General features: G+C 41.5%; 1 protein-coding gene across 3 annotated transcripts in view; it reads left to right on the top strand.

Annotated features, from left to right (window-relative positions):
• The window catches only part of LOC111969958 (membrane-associated guanylate kinase, WW and PDZ domain-containing protein 3), a 145,136-nt gene that overhangs the window by 61,789 nt on the left and 69,942 nt on the right, over positions 1 to 13,405 (top strand). The gene's annotated exons all lie outside the window — the stretch shown is intronic.

The following is a 13,405-nucleotide window of genomic DNA, read 5'->3' on the forward strand; positions in this document are numbered from 1 at the left end:
GTTGCTCCAGAGCCTTTCCGTTCACCTTCACACTCCTGGGCCAGACTACACTCAATCATATGACCCACTGAAGAGATGAGTCTTCAGTAAAGACTTAAAGGTTGAGAACGAGTCTGCATCTCTCACATAGGTAGGCAGACCATTCCATAAAAATGGAGCTCTATAGGAGAAAGCCCTGCCTCCAGCTGTTTGCTTAGAAATTCTAGGGACAATTAGGAGGCCTGCGTCTTGTGACRGTAGCGTACGTGTAGGTATGTACGGCAGGACCAAATCGGAAAGATAGGTAGGAGCAAGCCCATGTAATGCTTTGTAGGTTAGCAGTAAAACCTTGAAATCAGCCCTTGCCTTAACAGGAAGCCAGTGTAGGGAGACTAGCACTGGAGTAATATGATCACATTTTTTGGTTCTAGTCAGGATTCTAGCAGCCGTATTTAGCACTAACTGAAGTTTATTTAGTGCTTTATCCGGGTAGCCGGAAAGTAGAGCATTGCAGTAGTCAAACCTAGAAGTAACAAAAGCATGGATACATTTTTCTGCATCATTTTTGGACAGAAAGTTTCTGATTTTTGCAATGTTACGTAGATGGAAAAAAGCTGTCCTTGAAACAGTCTTGATATGTTCGTCAAAAGAGAGATCAGGGTCCAGAGTAACGCKGAGGTCCTTCACAGTTTTATTTGAGACGACTTTACAACCATCAAGATTAATTGTCAGATTCAACAGAAGATCTCTTTGTTTCTTGGGACCTAGAACAAGCATGTGGATGCTTTCCTTATGAAGGAAACCAGAGAATGTAGAAATGGTTTTAACATGATCACTCCTCTCCCTTATCCAGTAAGCCCTGCAACAGATCCACATTACAGCTGCTCAGCCTAGTCACAGATTACGACTAGATAGCCATAGGAACATGTCAGACAGACGACTCCTACGAAGTTATATTCCATTAATCAGTCAGTACCAGCTCAGTGGTTGTGGTTAGAGTGTTCGTCCTGAGATTGGAAGGTTGTGAATTTGATTCCTGGCCAAATCATACCAAAGACAAAAAATGGGACCTGATGCATCTCTGCTTGGCACTCATCATTAAGGAAATAGATTAGGGGGTAAAGCCCTTTGCTAGACTAGTGTCCTGTTCAGGGGGTGTACTTATACATCAAGTTGCCTCACACCACATAAATGGGAGATGGGCTCCTGCCCTATGAGCCGTTCCAGCTCGCACAAGTCTACTTCCTTTACTAATCAGTCAGTAAGAATATTCAGCAGGGCCATTGAGATGTTGCTGCTGTCTGCATCCTAACTAGACATCCAGCAGCGTTGTTTTAAAATAGAGATCTATCTGTTGCAATGGAGCAGGGGTCGGAACAGCAGGGTTCTCGCTTTGCCTCTTTCTCTTTCTGTCTTTCGCTCGCTCACTCTCTGTCACTGGGCCGCTCTRGCTCTCACTCACTCTCCCTTGGCCATGCTCACTCGGTCTCTTTCGCTCACACACTATCTGCCTCTCTCTGCATTTCTCTCTCCATGCCTCCCGCTAGATCCTTATCAGTGGTGCGAGAGGTCGAACGTCAGTGTTTAAGAGCTTTAACATCCTGCTCTGCTCTGTGCTGCGGACGGACAGGGAGTGGAGGCCTTGAGTTGTGCTTTGAACGATTAGCAGTGAGGGATTGAGCCAGGGTGTTCTCTTCTCTTCAAGAACCCACTCATCAATCCACAACCCCCTTTATGAGCCCCTCTGTCTCTCAGAAGAAGCCTATGATGTAACTGATCAGATCTAATTAAGGCATGAATAGACATTGAATGTAGTTGCAACTTGAGCCATGTCTAAATATGTGTCTATATACATGTCTAAATATGTGTCTATATACAGTGGGGCAAAAAAGTATTTAGTCAGCCACCAATTGTGCAAGTTCTCCCACTTAAAAAGATGAGAAAGGCCTGTAATTTTCATCATAGGTACTCTTCAACTATGACAGACAAAATGAGAAAAAAAAATCCAGAAAATTACATTGTAGGATTTTTTATGAATTTATTTGCAAATTATGGTGGAAAATAAGTATTTGGTCAATAACAAACAAGCAAGATTTCTGGCTCTCACAGACCTGTAACTTCTTCTTTAAGAGGCTCCTCTGTCCTCCACTCGTTACCTGTATTAATGGCACCTGTTTGAACTTGTTATCAGTATAAAAGACACCTGTCCACAACCTCAAACAGTCACACTCCAAACTCCACTATGGCCAAGACCAAAGAGCTGTCAAAGGACACCAGAACCAAAAATTGTAGACCTGCACCAGGCTGGGAAGACTGAATCTGCAATAGGTAAGCAGTTTGGTTTGAAGAATCAACTGTGGAAGCAATTATTTTAGGAAATGGAAGACATACAAGACCACTGATAATCTCCCTCGATCTGGGGCTCCACGCAAGATCTCACCCGTGGGGTCAAAATGATCACAAGTACGGTGAGCAAAAATCCCAGAACCACACGGGGGACTAGTGAATGACCTGCAGAGAGCTGGGACCAAAGTAAACAAAAGCCTACCATCAGTAACACACTACGCCGCAGGGACTCAAATCTGCAGTGCCAGACGTGTCCCCCTGCTTAAGCCAGTACATGTCCAGGCCCGTCTGAAGTTTGCTAGAGAGCATTTGGATGATCCAGAAGAAGATTGGGAGAATGTCATATGGTCAGATGAAACCAAAAAATAACTTTTTGGGTAAAAACTCAACTCGTCGTGTTTGGAGGACAAAGAATGCTGAGTTGCATCCAAAAGAACACCATACCAACTGTGAAGCATGGGGGTGGAAACATCATGCTTTGGGGCTGTTTTTCTGCAAAGGGCCAGGACGACTGATCCGTGTAAAGGAAAAAATGAATGGGGCCATGTATCGTGAGATTTTTGAGTGAAAACCTGCTTCCATCAGCAAGGGCATTGAAGATGAAACGTGGCTGGGTCTTTCAGCATGACAATGATCCCAAACACACCGCCCGGCAACGAAGGAGTGGCTTCGTAAGAAGCATTTCAAGGTCCTGAGTGGCCTAGCCAGTCTCCAGATCTCAATCCCCTTGGAAAATCTTTGGAGGGAGTTGAAAGTCTTGTGTTGCCCAGCAACAGCCCCAAAACATCACTGCTCTAGAGGAGATCTGCAAGAGGAATGGGCCAAAAAACCAGCAACAGTGTGTGAGAACCTTGTGAGACTTACAGAAAACGTTTGACCTCTGTCATTGCCAACAAAAGGGTATATAACAAAGTATTGAGATAAACTTTTGTTATTGACCAAATACTTATTTTCCACCATAATTTGCAAATAAATTCATTAAAAATCCTACAATGTGATTTTCTGGATTTTATTTTCTCATTTTGTCTGTCATAGTTGAAGTGTACCTATGATGAAAATTACAGGCCTCTCTCATCTTTTTAAGTGGGAGAACTTGCACAATTGGTGGCTGACTAAATACTTTTTTGCCCCACTGTACATGTCTAAATACATGGTTCTGGTTGCAACAGATGAGCAGCTCTGATCAGATCTCCAGCGCGGAGCACTTCAAGGTGCTAGATGATGTCATTAAGGATGCTTTGCTGTGGTCATGGTGGCCAAAGGTCAAATTTAGTCAGCTGGACTTATTAAAAGACATTCCCCATCAACCACAGCCAATGCAGTTCTACCAAAGCACAGTACAGCTGCCTACAGGCAGCAGAGGGAGATCGCTACACCCTTGTAAATGTTAGATACCGTTTTAATTGCCACAATCTGTCATGATGAAATGAGCCAGGTTAAGGGGAAAAACACCTTAAGGCTGTGTGGGGGCTTCCCTGTACCTCAGCCAATAACGGCTCAGTCCCCAGGGAGTGCTCAGACTAAGCCTGAAGGCCCTTTATGATTTGAGAACTCCGAACCTGTGTTAGTGAAGAAAGCTCTTATCTTGTCTGGCTCCTGCTGTCCCTGGAGATTGTTGAGTCATTCCCACACACTCATGCTTGGCGTTTCCATCCAAACCTCTGGCGATTCAATGTGAAGTGACATAGAGGGAAGTTGACGATCAATATGCCTGTGTTGCTCACAGCATGGCTTCATAAGTTCAACGTTTCAGTCTTTCTTCACAAACCTGACCTACTTTAAGTTTAGCTACTCAGAATGTTCTCTGATTAGAGACATCAGGGTTGGGAGAAACTACAGTCTTTGTTCATTTATGTTTCATAAGTAATCAGAAACTGGTAACTGGCACAATTTTGTTTTGTTTGTTCAGCACTAACCTACAATGTTCARGCTTTTTCTCAAATGACTGATTCTGATATGAAATAAAGCTTGTTCTCTGAATGCACCCTTACTTTCACTGCAAGGGATCCAGGTTTTCAGCTAACATCTCAATGAAAGTACTCTGAGGAGCTTAACAAAACTGGAGTCTATCGCAGAGGCTCCTGTGACAATACTGATGTGATTTTATATCTATAGTCTGAGCCAAAGGCATTTGAATCCACACGTTCCCGATGTCTAAAGTCTCTCCAGATCGCCAGGATTAGTCTTTGTAGACAACCTGGAGGAGAGAGGCATCGACACATAGAGATGGAAACCATCAAAGCCACCAGGAGTTAGATGTAGATTTTTTATTTATTAGGATCCCCATTAGCGACAGCTAGTCTTACTGGGGTTCGACACATAACAAAAAATTAATTACAGACAAAATACTTGACAATTTACATAKATTTCTAAACATTAACATGCAGGTCACATGGGGGAAAGGCGTTGTGCCGTGAGATGTTTCRTTATTTGTTTTTTGAAACCAGGTTTGCTGTTCACTTGCGCTATATAAGATGGAAGGGCGTTCCATGCACTCATGGCTCTGTATAATACTGTACGTTTCCTTGAATTTGTTCTGGACATGGGGACTGGTGGRATGTCTGGTGGGGTAAGTGTGTGTGTCAGTGCTATATAGATCATGCTAAACGAGGTTGGAATGTTGTTATATATAACCAACAAAAGACAATAATTTGTTAATTTGACAAAAATTTGTTGAAATCACACTGGATGTATTATACTTTAGAATTGCATTGGGGGCATACTTGTTTCACTGTACCTGGATTGATGGATTGTGGATCAATGACATYGGGTATCAGTCTACTCAGTGACACCCAGAGAACATTAGCGTCGTAGCTCGCATTGCGGGACTCTGAAACAACTGTGAATTGAGCCACATTTATTGTCAACCTATGTGTATTGAACACTATTCCCGAGGAAAAACAATACTGCGTGGATATTTTGGAGTCTGATAACTCTGAGGGCGTTGGGAAAATATATCTTGGGTATTGAGTAGACTGATAACCCATTTCATTGATCCCCAATCCTTAGGTAAAGCTGTACAGTGAAATATGAATGCCAATACACACAATAGGCTGACTGGGGAGGTGATTTCTCACAGTCCCGCGATAAGAGCTAGAATGCTAATATTTGCGTAAACTCTTCACAGTTGTGTTCTGTGGGTGTCACTGAGTAGACTGATACCCCATTTCATTGCTTCACATTCCAAACTTGTTTAACATTATCTAGTCTAAATATGGCATGATTCCACCAATTGTAACCTTCTGTGTCAAAGAGGTATTTTTGCAAATTCCACTATTGTGCCTAATCCTTATTGTGGCTAGCTTCACAACACATAACCCGGTCCGGTCGAGCCTCACTAGCCAGATGAAGCTAGCGGTCTGCTTATAACGTTAGCTTTGGGCAACAGACTTAAGTAGCTGGCTAGCTATTTATTTTCATGAACTGAAGTTCAATTTCAATAGGTGAACAACAAGTGGCTACCTAGCTAATACTTACTCACAAGGATTCCAAAATCATTGCTAAGAATAATGAAAATGACTMCAGTTTCTACTGGTCATTGTTTTCAGGCTGGTTGTATTGGTGGTAGCTAGGTAACAAGCTAAAGCTAGCTACCCCAGTAGTTGCGGTTAAACAAATAATGCCTTATTACCAAAGCGGTATTGTAAACACATCGATCGTGGCTGTAACGGAATTCCCCCTCCTCTTCATACGAAGAGGAGGAGTAGTGATTCGACCAAAATGCAGCGTGGTTATGTGACATAATGATTTATTAAACAAGACGAAGACGAAACGAAATACACTTGATAAACTACAAAACAAATAAACGATGTAGACAGACCTGGACACGAACTTACATATAACGTGAAGAACGCATGAACAGGAAAATGACTACATAAAACGACGAACGAACGAAACAGTCCCGTATGGTGCAACATAGACACAGACACAGGAGACAACCACCCACGACAAACAATGTGAAAACACCTACCTTAATATGATTCTCAATCAGAGGAGATGAAAACCACCTGCCTCTAATTGAGAACCATATTAGGTACCCATTAACCAACATAGAAACAGAAAYCATAGACTGCCCACCCAAACTCACGTCCTGACCAACTAACACATACAAAACTAACAGAAAACAGGTCAGGAACGTGACAGTGGCCGGTGTTTGCTTGTTTGCAGACTTTTTTGTACAGCTTTGACAGTGCTACTGATAGTAGTGGTGGCACTTGGCTTGCACGTGCAAATTCAGAACATTCTATAATAGAACTGGGTTATTTGACCTGTCAAATTAAAAGCTTAGTTAACGCGTCAAATAGTGTTATTTGATGTGCATCTTTTTTGACATGCAAAGAACCAAACGGCATTCCATAGGTAAGTGTGTGTGTCAGAGCTGTGTGTAGGTTGACTATGCAAACAATTTGGAATTTTCAACACATTGTTTCTTATAAAAAGAAGTACCAGTCAGTATCTCCTCAACTCTTAGACAAGAGAGATTCGCATGCATAGTATTTATGTTAGCCCTCTGATTACAATGAAGAGCAAACCGCTCTGTTCTAGGCTAGCGGCATCTTAACTAGTTCTCTCCTTGCTGCACTCAACCACACGACTGGACAATATTCAAGATAAGACAAAACAAGAGCCTGCAGGACTTGTATTTTTGTGTGTGTTGTCAAAAAAGCAGAGCATCTCTTTATTACGGACAGACCTCTCCCCATCTTTACAGCTATTGCATCTATATGTTTTGACCATGTCAGTTTACAATCTAAGGTAACACCAAGTAATTTAGTCTCCTCAACTTGTTCAACAGRCACACCATTCGTTACCAGATTCATCTGAGGTCTAGAACTTAGGAAATTATTTGTACCAAATACAATGCTCTTAGTTTTAGAGATGTTCAGGACCAGTTTATTACTGGTCACTCATTCCAAAACAGACTTCAATTCTTTGTTAAAGATTTCAGTGACTTCATTAGCTGTGATTGCTGATGAGTATATCATTGAATCCAATGATATAGTTTATTTGTCACGTGCGCCGAATACAACAGGTGTACAGTGAAATGCTTACTTACAGGCTCTAACCAATAGTGCAAAAAAGGTGTTAGGTGAACAATAGGTAAGTAAAGAAAACAGTAAAAAGACAGGCTATATACAGTAGCGAGGCTATAAAGGTAGCGAGGCTATATACAGGCACCGGTTAGTCAGGCTGATTGAGGTAGTATGTACATGTAGATATGGTTAAAGTGACTATGCATATATGATGAACAGAGAGTAGCAGTACCGTAAAAGAGGAGTTGGTGGGTGGCGGGACACAATGCAGATAGCCCGGTTAGCCAATGTGCGGGAGCACTGGTTGGTCGGCCCAATTGAGGTAGTATGTACATGAATGTATAGTTAAAGTGACTATGCATATATGATAAACAGAGAGTAGCAGCAGCATAAAAATCGCTAAATCATCAGCATACCTGGACACACATGCTTTGTTTAATGCCAGTGGCAGGTCATTGGTAAAAATAGAAAAGAGTAGAGGGTCCAGAGAGCTGCCCTGCGGTACACCACACTTTGACATTAACCTTTTCACATGTACTGTACCAACAAATGGGTGTGATCATTCTACAGTGGTCCCTGCATCGTATGCTTAAACCGGTGTGATTTGAACGCTTATTTAAAACGTCCAGTTTCGATTGAGGCAACAGTCAGCATTTGAGCTAGCCACACTGTTTTTTTACAGAAACATTTTGCACAAACACAGTCCTTACAAAGTGTTATGTCCTGAATGTGACCAGTTTATTTTTGSATGCAATGTTCAGATATTCACAGAAGTAGCGACAGCATACACAATCATCCAAACCAGAAATGTAGGCTACATTAGTCCTAGCGCTAACTGAGGAAAGATTGATGTAACACAAGCAGTCATATTTAGATAACTCTTGGCTGTCAGAAACCACAATATGAATTAGCTAATAGCAATTACTATTTATAATTAATCACATCACGGGTGAGCTCACCATTGATCAAAATAATTGACTAAATGTCACGTTCGTCGTTCCACATATTATATTTTTAATAAACTGAAAACTCACCAAAACAATAAAGCACAAACGAAATGTGAAGCTATACAAAATATTGCTGTCAGGCAACTACACATAGTCAAGATCCCACAAACACAAAAGGGAAATGGCTACCTATATATGATCCCTAATCAGAGACAACGATAAACAGCTGTCTCTGATTGGGAACCATATCAGGCCAACATAGACATACAAAAACCCTAGATACAAAAACATACAAAAACCCTAGGCTCTCCTTGAAGAGAGAGTAAAGCTCAGTAAAGCCTCAAACATAAATTGTCTGCAACACTGAAATGGGCTACTTCTATGTGAATTAGGCGGAACACACCTCAATTAAAACTGTTGTTAGAAAATACAACTGGTTAGAAAATCATTTGAAATTGACAAGTTGAAACATAGCCTATAGATAATTAGCAGGCAGCACGTGTTAACTGTCCTGTTGTGTAACAATCCCATTTTCGAACAGTGAGTGCGTTCTGACATCACGTGCATAAAACAACTTCCATTAAAGAAAACCCTCTGAGTTCTTTTAGATAGATAGCTCTGAATCATGATATGGCAGAGGATGGAAAGCCATAACACATACGTTTTCTCAACAACAGGTTATGGTAAATAATATCAAAGGCTGCACTGAAAACAGTACAGTGCCCACAATCGTCTTATTATCAATTTCTTTCAACCAATCATCAGTAATTTGTGTCAGTGTAGTGCATGTAAAGTGCCCTTCTCCTTAAGCATGCTGAAAGTCTGTTATTAATTTGTTTACAGAGAAATAGCTTTTTATTTGGTCAAACACATTTTTGTCCAACAGCTTGCTAAGCGTTGGCAGCAAGCTTATAGGTCTGCTGTTAGAACCAGTAAAGGCTGCTTTACCACTCTTGGGTAGCGAAAAMAGTTTGTCTTCCCTCCAGGCTTGAGGACAAAGACTTTCCTCTAGGCTCAGATTAAAGATATGACAGATAGGAGTGGCTATGGAGTCAGCTACCATCCTAGTAGCTTTCCATCTAAATTGTCAATGCCAGGAGATTTGTCATTATTGATCGATAATCATAATTTTTACACCTCTTGCACACTAACTTTACAAAATTAAAACTTCCAATGCTTTATTTCATTATTAGTTTTTTATGCATGAGTGTGATGGCTCACTGCCTAAGTTTGCCCACTTTGCCAATGAAGTAATCATTAAAATAATTGGCAACATCAAATGGTTTTGTGATGAATAAGCCATCTGATTCGATGAAAGAGTTTGTCTTTCTGCCCATAATTTAATGCACTCCAAAGTTGTTTTCCGTCATTCTTTATATCATTGATCTTGGCATCATAAAACAGTTTCTTATTTTTGGTGAGTTTAGTCTATAATTTCTCAATTTGCAGTAAGTCAGCCTGTCAGATGTGCAGCCAGACTTATTAGCCACTTATTTTCCCCCATATCTTTCAACCATACCTTTTTTAAATTCCTCATCAATCCATGGAGCCTTAACAATTATAACAGTCAATTTCTTAACAGGTGCATGTTTATAAATAATTGGAAGAAGCAATTTCATAAATTCATCAAGTTTAGCGTCTGGATGCTCCTTATTAATCACATCAGACCAACAAATATTTGTAACATCATTCACATAGGAGTCACAGTAAAATATTTTGTATGATCTCTTATACACTATTTTAGGCATAGCTTCTGGAACTTTGGCTTTCCTGGATATAGCCACTATATTGTGATCACTGCATTCAATGAGTACGGATATAGCTTTAGAACAAAGTTTTACAGAATTAGTAAAAATGTGATCAATACATGTGGATGATCTTGTTCCTGTAGTGTTTGTAAACACCCTGGTAGGTTGATTAATAACCTGAACCAGATTACAAACACTGGTTACAGTGAGAAGCTTCCTCTTGAACGGACAGCTTGATGAAAACCAGTAAATTATCAGGTCCCCAAGAAYGTTGACCTCACTATTTTCATCACATACACTATCAAGCATTTCACACATATTATTTAGATACTGACTATTGGCACTTTGTGGCCTATAGCAACACCCCAAAAGAAAAGGCTTTAGATGTGCCAAGCGAACCTGGAACCACAACACTCCAATAACACTTGACAGAAGATCTTTCTAAGCATTACAGAGATATGGCTCTGAATTTATACAGCAACACATCCCCCATAAGCATTCCTGTCTCTTCTATATATGTTAAATCCTTGTATCGCTACTGCTGTATCATCAAATTAATTATCTAAGTGAGTCTCAAAAATGGCTAACATATGAATGTTATCTGATGTTAGCAAGTTATTGATTTCATGAACCTTATTTCTAAGGCTACATACAGTATATTAATATGGGCTATTTTCAGCCCTTTCCTGGGTAGTTTATCAGAGATAGGCATAATATGGAAAAGAGCAAACAAAGCAAGAGAAAAAATATACATTCAGCAGTCCATTAATCAGTTGGTGTGTGTAAGTGTGTGTGTGTGCACTGCGGGGTTGAAGCTACGAACCCATAGGCTTGGCTATCTCATCCCTTCCAGGCTTTTGGAAGGGAAGGTGGACAATGAACCTGTCATAGCGGATGTAAGCAATGTCCCCACACGTTCTGGCTGCTTTCATGGTTGGGATAAGTTCTTTCCTCTTCTGGCGCACAGCTTCAGGATAGACCTCGTTGAGGAAGATATACATTCCTCTCAAGATCTTGGCTCTTTCCAGAACAGCTACCTTGTCCTTGAACCTCAGGAACTTGACCACTATCAGCCGGGACCTGTCACCTGGGCCGGTGGTGGGTTTTCCAGCCCTGACTATCAGATTTCTCTGTCATTGTTATCATGAATTCACATACAGAACTGATGTCCTCTCTCAATGACTTACAGATGGCTGTCATCTTGCCGTTCTCCTGTTAAAWCTCATCGAGCTGACCCTGGGAGAACTGCAAACTGTTCTTCAGGTCCTGGACCTCTCTGTTCAGGTTGTCCATTATTTTATTAGTTGACTCCATCAGTATTTGGACAAAATACCTGAAGCTATTTTCTTGTTGTTGTAACAACTGCTTGTAGAACTATTTTTGTTCATTTAAAAGATCCTTCACCTGTGATGAAGAGACACCACCGTCCTCAAACAGTACTCCCGCTGGCTTTGGTCTTTGTCATGGTAGCAACATAAGTTACACTGTTACTCCTCACTGTTCCAGACAGGGCAGGTCACAGGGAAGATTGAAAACAACAACAACAAACAGCAGGGATCTAGACAACCACAAGCCCGGGACAATCCGCAGTCCCAGCCACAATGGCTAACCGTGTCACGGGCTGCGTTCAAGCCCTCAAGAAAACCCTGCTAGCTTGATAGGCAGCTAGCTAGCAGCTAGGCTAGCAGTCAAAGCAATATGGAATTCAAAGGCATCTGCCAAAAAGCTTTGTGATGCTTGAAATTTAACACGTCCCTTATAGCAATGTTGAATCAGACCATCAGACCATTTGAATGCACTGGTCACACCTAAGACAACAGACTCTGACCGCTATCACAGAGTGGACACAGGGGTGAGAGCTACGGCATCGTCACTGTCACCCGATGCGCTCTACATTGGAGATCTGACCAACACTGCTCATATGTCACAACTACACACCGTGTCTATTTATGCTCAGCCTACGGTCATTGGATAACATTATCATAGTGTTGGAATGAGGAGTATTCAATGGGAATTTCCCCCAAAGCAGATGTTTGCTGACCTTCACCTTGTGTTCCTCCTCCCAGTGCTATACAAAGTAAATACATTAGGGCACCATGTTGAAGTTATGGAATCTGCTTTTTTTGTGAGCCTCTGCAATGCTCATATTTACTTTCCCAATTGTCACTTATTGCCTGTCATTTTACCCCTGTCATTCCCTCAGCATGGGAGACATTTGGGTAAATGACCGTTGCATGAAATGGAAGAACGGGTAATGGAGTCCACCGTTCAGAAATGGAGAGGAGAGCAAAGTAGTGGGGGAGAAGAGAGAGGAGAGAAGAGCATATTTCAGTCTCTTCCACACAGACTTGTGCATGTGCACATGCTCACTCACACACCTTCCCGCTGCTAAGGCCCAGTGCTCAGGTGTATGTGAACAGTCAATGTCCATAACATTCACACCAACGTGGCTCTCAACTTGCCTCTGCTCCAATCAACACTTAAAAATAGACCCTTTGATTTAGAGCAATAACCAAGGCATTTCAGACCTGATTTGAGGATTCACTTATTGAAAATGGCTGCTCTAACACTGGGTTTTGAGGAGATGCTATCCCACTGAAAGCGAACGGGAAAACATTTATCATGACATGTTGCAGCATTTCTGGCAGGTTTTTGAAATTGTACTCAGGAAACATTTGTAAGTTGGTTGGTGTTGAGGAGAGTGGGTAGTACACAGATGAGGAGTGTTTCATGGCTGAGAAGAGTGTGCCTATGGCAGCCCAGTGTGAATGTGTCCCAGGAGAGCTCTCTCACAGCCCTCTCTCGGGTACTACGGGGAAACCATGCCACACTGTAGTTTCAGTCGGGTGTGTGTGCGTCCGTGTATGGCATAAGTAGGTCATGCATCCAGTGTGTGAAATAACGGATTCACATTCAACTTACACCACATAAAAATGAGTTTGGATTTTATCCTCACATCAGGAAATGTGTTTTTCAATAACTACTAAGAGCACAATGCATTCATGGCTTGGTGAGACAGCTTTTAGAGAGAACAATATGTGTGTGTGCTGGTAAATGTATTTGGTGTTTTTGGACTGTGTATGATGTGTGTTCAGTTAACCAGAGAGTGGTGCAGATTCATTTAGGGCGTTTGGCTATATGGTGCAGATTCCACCCGGGCATTTGGCTATATGGTAATGAAGCTCTGTTTGACATGTACTATATTCACAGAAAAATAATGTGATAAATATGAGATAGAGATCAGAGAGATACAGGGTTGTTTGTGTGGAGGTATCAGAGGGAGAGAGTGTGTAGTTAGGGCACTTGGGCAGTAATGAGGAACACAGTATAGTGAAGTCTGCAGTCTCCAAAG

This window comes from Salvelinus sp. IW2-2015, linkage group LG11 (genome assembly GCF_002910315.2).
Source record: "Salvelinus sp. IW2-2015 linkage group LG11, ASM291031v2, whole genome shotgun sequence".
Classification (NCBI taxonomy): Eukaryota; Metazoa; Chordata; class Actinopteri; order Salmoniformes; family Salmonidae; genus Salvelinus; species Salvelinus sp. IW2-2015.